Here is an 18,530-nt window from a genome sequence, read left to right as displayed (position 1 = left end):
ATATATATATATATATATATATATATATATATATATATATATATATACACATAATATCATTGGATGCATTATCTTTGTGGTTGCATTTTTTCAGGTTTGTATAACATTAAAGAATTTTAAAATTATGAACTTGGCAGTCATCAGTAAACATGGACATTTGCTTATACAAAGCAGGGGAAAAACATTACCTAGCAGCCCTGAATCTACCATGTATATAACCTGTTTATTTTAAGTAAACAATGAGTTCAGTATAGTAATACCAACTTGGTCCTTCTTATCTGAATCCCCTTCTGCTTTCTTATATATTTTTTTAATGTTTCACTGAGGCTTCTTTTCTTTCTTTTGCAACAACATCAAAACCTCCCTCCCCACCCCCAATAAAAGATCTCCCTTTGTAAGAAATATAGTCAAGCAAAAAAAAAAAAAAAGAGTTGTATTGGTCATGTCTGAAAATGTATTTCTTGTTCTGTAACTACAATTCATCAAATCTCTGTCAAGAAGTTGGAAACATGCTTCATCACCAGTCTTCTATATTCATAACTGACTCTTATATTGTTTAGATTTCTCCAGACTTTTAAAGTTATTGTCCTTCACAAAGTTGCAGTCAATATATAAATTGTTTTCCTGGTTGTGCTCACTTCACTCCACATCAGTTCATACAAGTCTTCCCAGGTTTCTCTGAATCTGTCCCTCTCATCATTTATTACAAGACAATAATAATTTATTATGCTATCATAATATTTTCAGTCATTCCCCAATTTTTGCTTACCCATTTTGTTTCTACTTCTTTGCTATAACAAAAAATGTACATATGGGTCCTTCCCCTCTGACTTTGATTTATTAGATTCTAAATTCAATAATAGTAGCAATAGCTGGGTGAAATGCACATTTTAGTCATTTGAAGAGATTTACTTTCCATCTCTATGCTGATGATTCTTAAATCTACCTATCCTGCCCCAAACTCTCTGCAGACCTCCAATTTTGCATCTTCAACTACCTCTGAAACATCTCAAACTAGATGTCTAGTAGACATCTTAAACTCAATACGTACAAAACAGAACTCATTATTTCTCCCCCTAACACACACACATTTCTCCCCCTCACATACACACACACACACACACACACATTCCTATTACCATATAGGTCAATACTATCCTCCCAGGGCCTCAGGCTCACAACCTAGGAGTTATCGTGGGCTCCTCACTATCTCTCACTCCCTTTATCAAAGCTGTTGCCAAGGTCTATTGATTTTACCTTTGCAACATCTCTCTAATACATCCCCTTCTCTTCTCTGACATTGCCACCACTCTAGTTCTGGCCCTAATTACCTTGCACCTGGATTATTATAATAGCCTGTCTATCTCAAGTCTCTCCAATTCATCCTCCTTTCAGTCACTAAAGTGATTCTTCTAAAACAGGTTTGATCATATCAGCCCAAGTTCCAGTGGTTCCCTATTGTCTCTAGCATCAGGTACAAAATGCTCTGTTTAGCATTCAGTTCCCTTCATAACCTAGCCCTCCTATCTTTCTAGTCTTCTTAAATCTGACTCTCTGACATCTATTCTTCAATCCAGTGACACTGGCCTCCTGGCTGTTCCATGAACAAGGCACTCTTATCTCTTGGCTCCAGGCATTTTCTCTGGCTGTCCCCCATACCTGGAATGCTTTCCCTCCACTGCTCCTCCATTTACTGACCAACTTGGTTTTCTTTAAGTCCCAACTAAAATCTCATCTTCTACTAGAAGCCTTCCCTTAGTACTCTTAATTTTAGGGTCTTCCTTCTATTAATGATTTCTATTTATTTTGTATATAGCTTGCTTTGTATTTATTGTTTTCATGTTGTCTCCCTCATTAAATTGTAAGCTCCTTGAGGACAGGGACTAACTATCTTTTGTTTCTTTCTATATCCCCAGCACTTAGCACAGTGCCTACCACATAGTAGGCACTTAGTAAATGTTTATCAATTGATTGATTATAATTCCTCATGTTTTCCAGAATGTTTTGACCAATCTTAGCCTCACAAAGAGTAGACTGACTTTCCATAGCCCCTTTAACATTTGTTATTTTTCTTTTCAACTTTCCTAATATGAGTATAAAGTGGAACCTCAGAGTTTTTGAAATTGGCGTTCTCACATTATTAGCTATTTAGAGTGCTTTCCTGTAGGATTGGTTTTTAAAAATAAATTTATCATTTTTTTATTTTTAACATCCTTTTTAAAAAATTCTGAATTCTAAATTCTCTCTCTTTCTTCTGCCCCTCCCTTGCCCCTGAGAAGGCAAACAATATATCAACTACACACATGAAATCATGCAAAACATATTTCCATATTAGCCATGACAAAATGTACTATAATCTGCACTCAGAATTCATCAGTTCTCTCTCAGAGGTGGATAACATTTTTTCATCATGAATCCTTTAGAATTGTCTTGGATCATGTATTGATCAGAGCAGCTTACTCTCCCATAATTGATCATCATTACATTGCTGTAACTGTGTACAATGATCTCCTAGTTCTCCTCACCTCACTTGGTATCATTTCATTTAATCATTAATTCCCATATGTTTCTGAAACCATTCCCTTTATTATTTCTCATAGCATAGTAGTATTCTATCACAATTGTATGTTGAATCTTATTCAGCCATTCTTCATTTAATGAGCCTCCCCTTAATTTCTTATTCTTTGCCATCACAAAAGAGCTGCTATAAATATTTTTGTACATATAAGTCCTTTTCCTTTTTCTTTGATCTCTTTGGGATACAGACCTGGTAGTGGGATTGCTAGTGGAAAGGGAAAGCACAATTTTAGAGCCCTTTTGGCACAGTTTCCAATTGTTCTCCAGAGTAGTTAGAACAGTTCACAACTCTACCAGCACTTCATTAGTGTACCTATTTTCCCTTAATACCTCCAGCATTTGTCATTTTTAATAGTTGTTCTCTAAGATTCTAAGATCTTTGTGATCTAAGAGGATCAAAATGACATTTCTGTGTCGGGGGTCAAGGTACAGTGTCTGACTGTGGTCAATCAGACCACTGAAAGCTCTAATCTGCAGACATTAAGTCTTCTGGGAATCATCTTGCGTTGGGGCCACCACTTTTGTTGAATGCAACTGTTTAGCTTGGAAAGGATAAGTCTACAATTTGTTCATTATTCTGTACTACATATCACCTTCATTCTTTTCACATCCTGTCTGTCTCTTCTTCTTACAATGACACAGTCTTTTAAATGGCAATGTTTACCATAAGGGTGCATCCAAGAAGTTTGATTACATTTAGATAAATGGAAGACAATGTTGGTGAGCAGGTCAAGAGACATACAAGTCTTCAATAGTAAGTAACCATTGCTATTGCTGCTTCTGACTCCATTCCTCCCAAGGACTCTGTGCCATGTCTGATAGTCTGCGCCTACTCTGGCATTAAAGTCACCCAGAATTACAAGTTTGTCCTCTTTTCGCACATTGATGATGAGGGTCTTCATAAAATTTTTCTTTGACCTTCTTGGGGTTGGTCATGGTGGGAGCAAACATGCTGATAAAGGTGGCATGGCGCTTTCCTGCAAATGGCAATCAAATTGTCATGAGCTTACCATTCATTCCTTTTGGAAGTCATAAAAGCTTGTTGTCTAGATTAGCTTTGATCGCAAAACCTTTAATTGCAAAACACGGTGCTCTCCATCACTGCTGCCACTCCAGTAAAATGTGTATCCAGCTCTAACTTCAGTAAGCTGACCTTCATTTACCAATCTTGTTTCACTCAGAGCTGCTATTTGGATGTAATACTTGCTAAGCTTTCTTGCAATAAGAGCTAGTCATCTTTCAGGTCTTCAGGATTTCTTGTCCATAAGCATGCACACATTCCACATGCCATTGATGAGTGGAATCATCTTCATGATAGTTTTTGTACTTTTTTTTTCTTCAACTGCAGGGTATGATACCTTCCTGGCATGGTGAGCAGGCCAGGGTAAGCTTAGATGAAGTGGACAATTAATAGGGCACCTTTTCTAGTCCCTTTCTCATATCAGGAAGTGCTTTAAAAGGCTGCTCAGACACCTAGAGGGCTGCTGAATCCCACTGTCACTTCAGTCCAGTAAGAAGATGACCCTTTGACCTGGGCTGCCTGTATGCAGGGTTGTGACTAAAGTTCCCAGTATATCTGTACCTGCTATGTTATCACTTGCTTGTTGTCACAGGACTTTGAGGAAGGTAAAAATGGTAAAATTGTAAGTTCCATTCTGCTATCTTTTGACTAGTGCATAAATTGGATTTAAGTGAGGCAGAGTTACACAAAGTTATCAGCCTCACCCTCTCTTTCAGAGTCATTGAAGTCCAATGGTAAGATAAAAGTCAAGACAATTGGAGATGGCTTGGTATACAGTGGATGACCTTGGCATCTTCGATAGCTGACCAAACTCTAGGCACTCCACACACCTGCCTCCAACACCTTCATGGTCTGTTGGAACAAATTGTTCACACCTTCCCATTTTGCTAAGGGGAAGTGTTTACATGCTTGGGAAAGACACCCCCCTGACTCACCAAAGAGTTTGAGGACCATCAATTATCCTCACCCTGGCTTAGTTGTTCTTCTAAGACAGTTTTACCAGGGTTTTGCTGCTGTGTATGCTACAGCTTCTTGGAGCCACAGCTGAGAGGTGCCAAGTGGACTCCAAAGGTGGAAAGCAACCCTCACACCAGAGGTACTACCTACATCCCTGTCATTTCTGATGGGTTTGAAGTGCTACCTCAGAGTTGTTTTAATTTGCCTTTCTCTATAGTGATTTAGAGCATTTTTTGCATAACTATAGATAGCTTTTATTTCTTCTTCTGAAAACTGCCTGTTCTTGTTCTTTGACCATTTATCAGTTAAGGAATAGTTCTAATTTTTATAAATGTGACTTGGTTCCCTTTACATTTGAGTGATGAGGTTTTGATCAGAGAAACTTGCTATAAAATGTTTTGATGTTACTTCATAATCTATGGTACCTTTTGGCAAAATTTAGTCTTCCTGATTATCTCTTTGAATTAGTCCATTTTTGCTTTTTCATTGTCTGAAATCATGATTGCTACCCCTGCCTTTTTTACTTCAGCTGAAGCAAAATAGATTCTGCTCCAGCTCCTTATTTTAACTGTGTGTGGGTCTTTCTGTGTCAAGTGTTTCTTTTATCATTGAGTTCTAGTTTCTAATCCATTCTGCTATCTATTTCTGTTTTATAAGTGAGGTCATCCCATTCACAGTTACAGTTTTTATTACTAACTGTATATTTCCTGCCATTTCATTTTCTTCTGTTTATCTTTTTCTCTCTTTATCCTGTACCTACTCAGAAGTCTTGGTTTGCTTCTGGCCACTGCCTCTCTTAATTCCCTTTTCTCTCATTTCCTTCCCCTTCTATTTCCCTGTTGGGTAAGATAGATTTCTATGCCCAACTGAGTGTGTATGTGTGTATACATATATATGAATGCTCCTTGAACTAATGACTTCTCCTACTGGGCTCCATTAGAGCAGAAATTAAGGGTTTCTAAGGGCAACTGCTTAGGACGGTCATGTGGTAGGATAAAACAAAGAACATTTCATAATGATGCAGATTTTTAAAGCTAGAAGAATTCTATTTTCCATGTAATGTAGGCTTTTCCTTTGGATGTCTATTTGCACATTCACCAAAAGCTGTAAGTCACCAGTAGACAGAGGAACATTATATATATATATATATATATATACATAACAATAAATAAAATTTAATTTTATCAAGAATTCTCCATCAAAGGCAAGAAAAATCTAGTCTAATGCAACAGTCAGTGTTGGTACTATGCCATCTTGCCAGAATTAAAGGATTCACTTGCCTCCCTTCTATTAATAGTTGATAGGCTAACTTTTTTTCAGAGAATTAACTTTTTAAATATTTTGTTTGGCTGTTTATTGTGCACTTGATTTTTTGTATGAAAGTAAAATATACAAATACAATTTTTTAAAGTCATAAAATGTCACCCAACACAAATGAGATGACACAAATCATTCTATAAATCATACTGTGTTGAGAAATATTTTGTGTGCAAGATGGAAAAAAAAATCTGAAGAGTTTACCTAATAACGCAAGTCATGTAACTGGCAGTGACTACAAGGCACTCCCTAACAGAAGAAGCAAGTTGTGATTTGCACTTTTCCTTTTTTATCTTCAGGCATCAACTCTTGAAAGATATTTGGTAATTAGCAAGGGAAGCACCATTTTAAATGCTCAGTCAAGCAGCAGTTTAGTGACACCCTCACTTGTCAGTAAAATAATGCTAGTGATAAATGCTTATTTTTGATTGTGAAATGATGAATAGCATTCTGTCCACAATATTTCATAGGAACTATAAAGGAGGGGATGCTAGATCATGTCAACATATTCATTCAAAATCATCACATTTAGAGTTATTTGTAAAAGTAGCTGAAAACTTACAGTGTGGCTCCCCTTAACAAATAATCTAAGTAGATATTCCTGCTGGGTTTAGAATGGCATCAAAATAACTACCCTTTAAGAGTTTATTTTAAAAATAAAGATTTTAAAAGAGTTGACATTCAGATTAGTACAAGAATGGTAGAAAAAGTTAACTAGAGTTATGAAAATTATTGCTGAAAAACAAAGTTCATTCAGTGCCTTTCCATTGACTGTCCCCCATGCCTCTTCCTTTTTGCCTCTGCCTCTTAAAATCCCTGGCTTCCTTCAAGCTTCAGCTCAAATGAAACTTTTTTTTAGGACCTTCCTTCTCCCATTTCCAAAATGCTAAAGCCTCCTCCTCAAAGGTTACCTGTCATCTAATGTGTATTAATCTTGTATGCACCTATGCTTATTAGCATATCTCTCTCTTTACAATGTAAACTCTTTGAAGAAAGGGACAATTTTTACCTTTTCTGTCTTCGGTACTTAGTATAGTGTCTGACACGTAATTAGGAAGCATTGATTCGTTGTCTGTCTGCTTAGGCAGAATGGGGATAAACAGCTTTGAACTACTATGAGTTGAACTGGAGCATGAAATGGAGACCAATTTGAGTGATTAAAAAAAAAAGAATAATTTTGCAACCATCTGATGAGATCCTTTACAAGGACCATAAGACTCAGAAAGTTTAAATAGGCTAAAGGCACTCAAGGCTCAATCTGAGAAAGTACTGTAACACTGTCACTTGAAGCTCCAGTATAATCATTCTAAGTCCCAGCTTCTCTAGAAATTGGAATGTAGAGAGAAAATAGCTAAAATTATCTGAGGAGAACCATAGAAAAGTAGGGAGTAGTGAAGCTAAGGAAAGAGAATGTAAGGTTAACCCACAACTCCTGCTATGAACAGTAGAAAGCAGCAATAGATCAGTGAGGCACTGGCAGGAGGAGAGCTGGAAATGAAATTAGTTAGACTTGTCATGTAAACCACACATGTGGGACATTACTAGGCTCATACTAGAATGCTTTCCAGTGTGAAAGAAGCTGCCAGAGTTTGTGTTCTTTTGACCTATACTTTGAGACCAAAAGGATCACCTCCCTACCCCTACATACAGTATCTAATTTTAGAAATAATCACACTCAGTAGTACCTTTCTGTAAGCTGTTCGATAAATAATATAAATTAAGGTATTTCACTAAGCTTAAATGATTCTCAATTATGACCAAGCATTAATGATCAAGTTAGAGGTTACTTAGTACAATATGGTCCAGAACAGAGTTATCATGTCAATTTTAAAACATCAACACCAGGATGATGAATGTGGCTTTTGAAGGTTATTGGTTTACCAAGGACTTGTTAAGGGAAATTCAATAAACTGAAATCGTATGATGTTTTACAAATCAAATCAATCTTTATCTTGCTTTCCTTGTATTTTCTTTGGGAAACAACACTCCAGTACCAGCAAAATCCCTCAAAAATGCATTCTGATTGGAAAAAATTACAGCAGCAAATAAGGGATAACACGAATTACTTGTTAATTCCATAATATTCCACTTTTTGAAGTGGAAGATCAGAAGAAAAAAAAACAATAAGGAAAGAAAGACACAATCAATGAGAAGCAGCTTAATTCAGAGGGGTGCTGGCAAATATTAGATAATCAAATGTCCTTCCCACCCATCCGCAAAATGTGCTCACAACACAATTTTTAAAAATTTAATCTGCTTTATTAATATTTTCTCCATCACCTTCTTAAGTTTTGACAACCAATCAAATAATAAATCTAGACCTACTTTCTAGTGTTTGCTGGTTTCCATGGTGTGAATACTCATACTGAAAGTTAAGGCAGCCAGTATAAGCTAGGTATAATATACCACTGAATCAATTGATTCAGATTAGTAAAAATAACCAGAAGTTCTTAAAATGTACTTTACAGAACATTCATTTTGTGTGAAAAATTATCTGACCTAAACTTAAGAGTTCTAATGATAAAGTTGAAAGTCCTGATATTGTGGTCTTTTTTTTGATATTATAGAGCATACCATTGAAGGATAATATATCAATGCACAGCATAGGTTTTGCAAACTACTTATCTAAAAAAAAAATTCTGTGAGTAAAGCACTGGCCCCGGAATCAGGACGACCTGAGTTCGGTTCCAGCCTCAGACACTTAACACCCACACAAACAAAAAACTAGCTGTGTAACCTTGGGCAAGTTACTTAACCCCAATTGCCCTCCAAAAGGCAACAAAATAAATAAATAAATTCTAACATGAAGTTATCATCTTGCTGGGCAACAAAATTCAATATAAATTAATTCCTGAAATTAAAGAAGCAAAATCTTTTTTCCTCTTTTATTTGACCATATTACTGACCTTGGCCACTAACAATAAGTCAAACAATTTAATATTTCATTGAAACCATTGGAAAGGTTTTTGTATAATGCACATGTCCAATTTCCTGGGGTCTAGGCTTTAATGGACTGGATCCAGTTTTGGGAACCTGTCAAAAACAAAATATCTACATTTTTTTTCCTTTCCAGAATTTCCAAAACCTTTCTAGGATTTTGTTGCAGAAAATCTCAGAATACTAGTGGAATATAGCTCACATCTAGCTATTCATAGGTGTGGGTAAAAGGTTCCCCCACTGCTATGCAAGCATCCAAGGTAACAAGACTGTTGTTTGTCCTTCATTTTCAAAGAAGACCAATGACATCACAATGGGTAATGTCTTGACTTGCCTGTGAGTTGAATTTAAGTGAGGCAGAGTTGCACAAAGTTGTCTACTCTCCCAGAGTCACTGAAGTCATTTCAGATTTGAGTCTTTATTCCATTCCATAAAAATACAGAAACAAAGGACTCATAGTAACCCATAAAAAAGCATTGCAATTCTTCCTCCCTGCTGGGTACCACCTTCCTCCTAGGGCCTTATGAAGTTCCAGAGATTCCCAGTGCCACTAAGTAATTTGGATTTCCTTTGGAAGAGAAACAGATTTAGAGTCAATACTGAGGCAATCCTCTCAAATTGCCATTTTCACCTCTAGAATACATAGGAATGCCCAGTCTTAGAGTATACCTACCAAAGAGTTTTGATTCCCTGGAAAGGGAAATAAATTTAGGTTTGTTAGAGAGTTGATTCCATTATTGTTGAAGCAAGGAATTTGGAATCTAGACCAACATTTCAAAAGAGCCCCTTTTATAGGTCTACTATAAAGGGATATTCTGACCCACAAGCCCAAACCAGGCAAATCATCCTCAGTAGATAGATGAACTTAAGCCTCTTGATGAAATATGTCCCCTTGCCCTCCAAAAGGAATTGCAATCAAAGTCCCAAACAAAGGTTTGCTTTCCTGAAACCCCATCAAATTGACTAGGGAACTTCCCTGATCATAGGATCATGGGTATAGAGCTAGAAAGGGATCTTAGGGATCATCTAGATCAACACTCTCCTTTTTCAGATGAGGAAACCGAGGTCTAGGGAGTTTAAGTGGCTTACTCAAGATTATGGGTAATAAGTATCAGAGACAGTATTTGAACCCAGGACCTCTGACTCCAAAGTCAATACTATTTGCTCATGCCCATGAAAATCCAGGTAGAAATCCAATTCTCACAAATTCTTCCTAAATTATAGCTAGCTATAGCTGTAATTATATTATAGCTAGGTACCCTGTACATATTTTATCTCATTTGATCCTCACAACAACCCTGGGAAGTCAGTGCTATTATCATCTCTACCTTACAGATGAGGAAACTGAGGCAGAGAGTGGCTGGTCCACAGTCACAAAGCTTGTAAATGTCTTGGGGAGAATTTGAATTAAACTATTCCTGATATCAAGTCTAGTACTCTTACCTACCACACCATTGCCTTAGAAATGAACACATGAGGCCACAGCTGTTAATAATAGTAGAATAATAATAATAGAAATAGTCATATTATAATAGATTTTATTTATATATATATTATTTATTTAAATTATTTAAATATATTATATATATTTATATATTATATAATTAATAATAGAAATAGTAGAATAATAATAGAAAAATAATAACTAACACATAATTTTTAATGTGTTCTAGGCACTGTGCTAAGAATTTTACAACTATTATATAATTTGATCCTCACAACTCTGGGATACAGGTGCTATCATTATCCCCATTTTACAGATGAGGAAACTGAGTCAAAGAGAGGTTAAGTGTCTAGCCCAGAGTCACACAGCTAGTAATTATAAATGGCCAGCTTTAACTCCAGATCTGGCATTTCTATCCACTGTTACCCAGATACCTAAACGGACAAACTGGGAGTGTGTGTGTGTGTGTGTGTATACATGCAAGCATGTGCACACATGTATGAGACTGTGCCTTTTTAGTCCTGTCTCTCACTCCAGTAATAAGAGTGCTCAGAGAAACAAACCAGTCATCCAGGTCCCTCTGATTCCAAATCCAGCATTCTGTCTGCTACACTGCACATTCTCTCAATTTTTCAATTTCACTATAGTTGATATAAGTGGGAGAAGTGATGTTTAGCAAGGAACTTCATTGGATTTTGAATCCCTTTCTGGTTTCACACTGACAGATACATAATGGATGAAATTCAAAGGAGCAGCAAACAGTCGAACCGTGAGACAGAACAGGGCTCTTAAAGCTTCAAATCCTGTTTAGAGGTGGAGCACTTCAAGCATCAGGTGCAGAAACCTGGAATCAAAACAACCTTGATTCTTGCCTGCTGATACTGAACCATGCCCTGGGGGAAGAGGGGCTATTGGCCCAAAATAGAAATGACTTTTAATTTATTTTTACTATTCAATTTAGCAACTAGTTATTTTGTCTCTACTATGATAACAGTAGCTAGCATTTATATAGTGCTGATTTCAGGCTTGCAAGAATCCTTTTATAAATATCATCTCATTTAATCCACACAACAACCCTAGGGAGTATTACTATTTTTATTTTACAGATGAGGAAACTGAGGCTAAGTGACTTTCCCTGGGTTACTAGAACTAGACACAACCTCTCTTTGACTCAGTTTCCTCGTCTGTGAAATGGGGATAAGAATAGCACCTGCATTCCAAAGTTGTGAGGATCAAATTATATAGTGTGGGGAGGCATTTGAACTGAAGTCTTTTTAACCCCAGGTCCAGTGCTCTATCTTCTACCTAGTTGCCCCTAGCTTCTAACTTTGTGTGAAGCACTGTGTTAGGTCATAGGTCAAAGATAAAACTAAACAAAAAACAATGACACAGTGCATCCCTATTCTCAAAGAGCTTACATTTTGGCCAGAACAAAGTGATACATGAAATAAGCATGATATGAAAGAGGGAATCAGACTAAGTACTCCAAGAAAATTTGAGGGGAGAGGGGAGAATGAGGGAAAATTTCATGGATGAGGTGGCACCTGAAAGGATTTCAACAATATGTGAAGAGAGGATGCTCCAGGCATGGGAGGTGTCCTGTGAAAATGCACAGGAGACTGAGGAGCAGCTAATAATCCAGTTTGGCTAGTATATAGAATATATAAAGGAGAATAATGTGAAACAAAACTGGAAAGGTATCTCATATTCCTATTTTTTATTGTAGCAAAGAACTAGAAAAAAAAGGAAGTGGGTGCCCATCAATGTGGCAATGACTAAACAAATTACATTTCATAAGCATAGTGGAAGATTACTGCATCATAAGAAACAATTAAGGGGAAGGATTCAGAGAACTCTGGGAAGACTTGTATGAACTGATACAGAGTAAAAGGAGAAGAACCAGGAAAACAGTTTATACGATTACAGTATTGTGAAGGAAAACAACTTTGAAAGACTTAAGAACTCTGATCTGTGCAATGACTTTTCACAACTTAAAAAGGCTGATGAAGGAGCACGTTCTCCAGTTTTGGAAGAGATGTGATGGACTCTAAGTGCAGAATGAGAAATAATCACATATAAATTTGTTATACTTTGTTACAAGGGAATATTTTTATACTGGGGAGAGAGAGTTGTGAAGGAGGCTAGTGATAGTAATGTAAATATAAATGAAAATAAAATAATATCAATGGAACATTAGGGGGGAAGAGAGGGAGGAGAAGAAAATTTGAAACTCAAGGGATTGTGGAACTGAATTTTGTAAACTAAAAGTAAATAAATATATTTAAATTTAAAAATATGTAAAAGGGAGCAGAAAGAAACAAAGATAATCAAGGCAGTTAAGATAGATGCGCGTATGTTTTCAAAAAAACTAAGCTACGCAGGATAGATTTGGGATTTCATATATATAGCCTTTTTTCTGCTCTTCTTTGTACGTGCAAATGTTCACATTTTGTTGATGTCAGTCAGGTTCACAATAATATATATATATGTATATATACATATATATATATAATTCACAATAATATATACACATATATGTGCATATATATACACATTGTGTATATATGTGTGTATAAATAATGGGAAAGAAGAAATGATTTTTTTGAAAAGTCTTTAAAAGCTTCTACCAACTACCATGAATGAAAGATAAACTATTTCTTGAAATATACATGGGTCTAGGATTGTTTTCTCTCATCTCTAGGTTACTTTTGAGAGTTAGCCTTGTCTTTTATTTTTGGTCATATTTGCTTATAATTTAGGCTTCCTCCATGAAAAGAAGACTCTTTTTCAAAGACTCCCTAGATTCCTTTAGAGAAGAACCCTTTGGGCATGGAATCATGGATCTGGAAATAGAAAAGACCCCAGAGACCATCTAATGCTACCTCTGCATTTTTACAGATGATGAAACTGAGGCCTATGCAGGCTTCAGTTGACTTATCCAAGAACACACAGGTAATAAGAAGCTGGGATTCAAAACCAGGTTCCCTGATTCCAAATCCTAGGTTCTTTCCATTACACCACAGATGTTTCCACAGTCAAACACACAAAAGGAATTCATTTACATCTCAGGACAATCTCCAGTCTGGTATTTCAATCATACAGTCCCTGAGCTTCAATCTGGGGAAGTCAAAGGTCAGTTCTGCAGAGTAGCAAAGCATGTGAATATCCTAAGTCAGTACACAGAGTCTCCAATTTATGAATGGGGTTGTGTTCTAAAAGTTCATTTGTAACTTGGTAGTTTGGTATTTGGGAGACATTTTCCCATAGAAACAATGTGCTACATGGTAACTTCCTGAAAATAGTTCAGAAGAATTGCCTTTGTAACAGCTCACTGGCACTTTTTACTTTTACAGTTTATTGATAAGAGAAGGAAGGGCTAGCGGGTCAGTGAAAAGAAGGCTATGTTTAGAATCAGAAAATGCAGACCCAAATCCGGACTCTGCTATGTACATGAACTTGGGCAAATCGGGTTATTTCTCTGGGCTTTAATTCATCTAAAAAGTTAGGATGGGGGTAGGGAAGGGTGTACTTGACCTTTGAGGTCAGTTTTGGTTCTAAATCTGCTTATGATCCCAGATCTGCTGACAACAACCCATTTAACTCTTAATGTGCCTGAAGTATAAAGCTACTTTAACTCTGCTGACCATTATTTATAACATGGCTTCTGTACATAAATAAATCCTGTGAAATAGCATGATGTACTGAAATTGGAGTCAGGACAGGCTGGACTTGAATCCCACCTCAGACAAGCACTCACTTGGTCTGCAATCCTGGGTAGGTCCCTTAAACTCTTTATGCCTCAGTTTCTTTATCTGTAAAATGGGGATGAACACATCTATATTGTAGAGTCTTTGAGGAACAAATGAGATCCTATATGTAAAATGCTTTGCAAACCTTAAAGTGGGACTATTTTTTTTAAAAAAGCATACTTACTATCTTACCTTTCCTGCGTGGAGGGAGGAGGAAAAGAATATTCTTTAGCTTGTTACACTATTCTTGGATAAGAGAAGGTGCTTCTCTAGGCCACTCCCCAGATGTTCTGAATAGAAATCGTTTTTTGTATGTCTCTGTACCCCTAGTGCTTAGCACAGTGCCAGCACATAGCAGGTTTAATAAATACTTATTGACTTGTTGAATCTGAGAATTAAAAAATAGTTGCCTCAGTGGAGTTAGAAAAATATTTCTGGAGTTCTTGATTGTGTATAGTTATACCCAGAAGGGTCATGTACCTCATTAGGAATTTTGGACAGCTACTCTCCCATAAAGACAGCCTTTTTAGACAGGAAAGACTTACTAAGCCAACTATGAAGCCTATGGGATAAAAATAGGGTAGAGGGTACAGGTTAGAAATATGGTGGAGTTAGGGGAGATGGGGGAGGATATGAGAGAATACAGATTGGGGAAAGGGGTATTCAGTGGGCTAGCTATTTTGGGGTGGTGGGTAGGGGAAAGATGGGGAAAATTTTGTAACTCAAAATCTTGTGGAAATGAATGTTGAAAACTAAAAATAAATAAATAAATTAGGAAAAAAAGAAAGAAATATGGTAGGGGGAAAGTTTGGGTTATGGAAACCCATGGTATAAAGGGGAAAACAGAATTTGGAATCAGAGGACCTCTGCTAAATTCTCAGATCTATTCCTCACTAAGTAACAACTGGGGTTCAAGGTAATTTACTTAACATCTCTGGGCTCCAAGGTTCTCTTCTACTAAAAGAAAGGATAAAACTAAATAGCTTCCTAAGATCTTATAAAGTTCTCTAGCTTTGTGTGGATAAAGGTGGTTCTATTATGATTCTTTGAACACTAGAGGGCAGTTTGGTACAATATTTGAGTTGACTCAACCCTGTAGAATTTATTTTAAAACACTGTGAAAGCAATCACAGCTAACCAGAAAAATACAATACAATGATCACTGGGTGAGGAAAATCACCTTAGAGTGAAGTCACCAGGACAAAACTAGAAAATAAAGGCAAAGGAAAGCAGGGTTTTTTGTTTCGTTTTACAAATCTGACATAGAACTTTAAAAATTAGAATCTCAAAGGGCAGAATCACAGAATATTAGGTTTAGAACTGGAAGGAACCTCAAAAGCCCTTCATTTTACAAAGGAGGAAACTGAGGCCCAAGGAGTTAAATGACTTGACCAAAGTCATTTGAGTAGAGGCAGGATTTGAACTTACATTTGATTTGAACAACTTGAGAGCCAATGCTACTTCTGCCCTTCCATATTGCCTTCTCGGAAAGAACCCAAAATCTGCTTTCCAAAAGAATACTCTCCTATCCTCAACTAAAGGAATTTCTCTGCTACTATAGTGATACACAGCCTGTAGCTCTTACTCCAATAAAGCATCTTGGCTTGGAGGCAGGTTTTTTTTTTCAACTGTTGCATACATTTTACTGAAATTCTTACAAAAACTCTGATATAGGTGCCTTTATATCACAATTATTTCAACCTTCCCTTCTCCAAATTAAAACCTAATCATGAACCTAATAAGGGTGACCTGTGTAATTTTAGAAAATTTGACCTGAATGTATTAGGTGTTCATTTACCTACATATGTGTTAGGATCACATCCATCCCATATTCAGGGAGACTGATATCTACCTTTGTGGAGAGCAGGAGGGTTCTTATCTCTAAGTGGGGTAGCAGTTTAGAATTGTATCTGTCTACTAAATACTAGATATTTTCAGTCTGGAGGGATGCTGGTCTTTTTCTTTTGTGGGGGCAAGGGGAGTCGAAATCCATTTTCTCTGATTCATTGGGTGGTAGTAGTCCTATCCCAGATTAGGAGGGTAATGGTTGGCCTAGCCTCAGCCAGTTTAGTTTCCCTCCCACTAGACCCTTATTATAAAAAAAAACATAGTAAACAATAATACTCATCAAAGCAAAGAGTAAAACAGTGATCTGGAGAGATCACACAAAAGTCACAGGGCTCTGTGACGAAATTATAGTTCATAAGATGACATCTTAGCTCAACCAAGGAGAAAGCAATCTCATCTGAAAAGTCTGCTTTTAGTGGTCTCTGAGAGTGCTGGAAATCAAGGAACATGTTGGGGTACCATCTTTCCCCACTTGCTTGCAGCTTGGGATTCCAGTTAACCATACAAAGTGCATTACTCTTCTCTCCCTCTGTCTCAAACTCTACTTTTCTCTCTCCCTCCTCTTTCCTAAATAGCCATACCAATCCAAAGCCACAATTTCTCTACATCAATCCAAAGTTTCAATTTTATGTAATCGAAGTGAGGCAAACAGGGTTAAGTGACTTGCCCAGGGTCATACATCTGAAGCCAGAAATGAACCCATGATGATGAGTCCTCCTGATTCCAAGCCCAGTGCTTTACCTACCGTACCACCTAGTTGCCCCCATTTGCTTAAGGACTTTTCCTCTAACTATAATTGTGATATCTCTTTTCCCATCCCTCTACTTTGTTAATGACACAACAGAGATAAAACCTAAACCTGTGATTTCATTGGTATAGGGAACTGATGGATGATAAAACTCGCTCTATTAATTTTAGGTTGCATCTTGTCTTCATCACATACCCTTAGAGAGTTGCCTAGGAACTGAGAAGTTATGTGAGTTGCCCAGGGTCACACAATCAGTATGTGCCAAAAATAGGAGGTGAGTCTTAGTTGTTTTTTTGTGTGGTTGGTTATTTTTTACTTTATTCCTAGGCCAGATCTCATATGCTCTCTCAATAGAATTTAATAAAGGTAAACTGAGGTTCAAAAGTCCAAACTATCAGTTTGTTAACAGGGAGCAAACCTGTTAACTAATGGTTATCTGAGTTAGGCCAATGACCCAGAGAAGGAGGTACAACTCCTTTGTATAAGCATAACACAAAGAACAGAATTGTTAGGTGAAGAAAATAAAGCAATTAGTGATGGGGTTGGCAACATTATAAGGACAACACAATTGTTGAAAATTGGGAATGAAAAGCTAGCAACAAACCCCTCTTTTCCTACTGTAACTAAGAAATGTTCTTTGCTGGTGAGTCTTCCTGTAAGGTTAAAGATAGTGCACCAGACTTCTTTGGATAACAAACCATACATTCTTGAAGGATAGTTTGGTGGTGTAAAGATACTAGACTAGACTCCCTGGTATCCAGCTGCATCCTTCAGGGATAACAAATTTCCTTGAGGAAGGAATAGAACAGTGATTAGCAGGAGAATTGAGCTTCTAAACCTAGAACAAAGGCAAAGAGACAAAGAAATGCAGTTTGAACAATCATACAAAATGGGGCAGTAATACAAAATAGGATCGACTTGTCACAACAAGAACAGTAGCCTACCCAGGATGGCTGCTAGCACACGTTGTCTGATCTGCTTTTGTAAGGGAAAGCAACTTTAAAGGGGTCAACAGTTTTACTTTAATTACACACACACACACACACACACACACATATATATTTACAGACACACACATATATTCACTTAGAGTTCAGGGGGGAAAGTCAACACCCTGAACTTTAGAAAAAATACAAACAGAAATTATAAGCAGAAAAAATATAGAGAAAATAACACAAGTCAACAGATAGGGCTTCCAGCAGTCTGACCAAAGCTATGCATACAGTTACCACAGAGAGAAGTACCAGCATCTGGGTTTTCAGAGTCAGAGGCCTTCTTAACATCTATCCAGAGTCTCATCTGGCCAAATCAAACACTCTGCCAACGAGTGAACCCCAAAGCAAAACCTCACCTCCGAGTATACATATCCTTCTTCAGAGCCAGAGGGCATCACAACCCTCCTGACCCACTGCCTAATTACAAAGTAACAAAAGGTGTGGGCCTTCTTGAACAAGCCTCCCCTAATCAAACTTCTCTTGTTGGGTTCCAGGTGAGGCCTATTAATGCATAGGGAAGATCTTCAACTCTCATTAATGTTACATGACTACAGAATAAAATCAATTATAAAATGATATGAAATCAATCTAATTTCTAGGTTTTGATCCATTTGGAGCTTAGTGTGGTATATTTCACATCATCTTAGGTGTAAGATACTGGATTAAGATGAATTTCAGCCTGATTATGTTCCAGTTTTCCCACCAGTTTTGGATGATTGATTATCCCAGTAGACAGGGTCTTCAGGTTTATGGAATTCTCTGAATACTATGTACTTTTGCTTCTTGAGCTTGTTTTTGGAATCTGTCACAGCTATGGGGGCAGCAAGGTGGCACAACGGATAGAATGCTGGGCCCCAAGCCAGAAAAACTCATCTTCTTGAGTTCAAATCTGGTCTCCAACACTTACTATCCATGTGATCCTGGGCAAGCCACTTAA

The sequence above is a fragment of the Petaurus breviceps genome, unplaced genomic scaffold (genome assembly GCF_028583685.1).
Source record: "Petaurus breviceps papuanus isolate PSGF00001 unplaced genomic scaffold, PetGlider_PUasm1.0 90822, whole genome shotgun sequence".
NCBI classification, from domain to species: Eukaryota; Metazoa; Chordata; class Mammalia; order Diprotodontia; family Petauridae; genus Petaurus; species Petaurus breviceps.
This window is presented reverse-complemented; position numbering follows the sequence as displayed.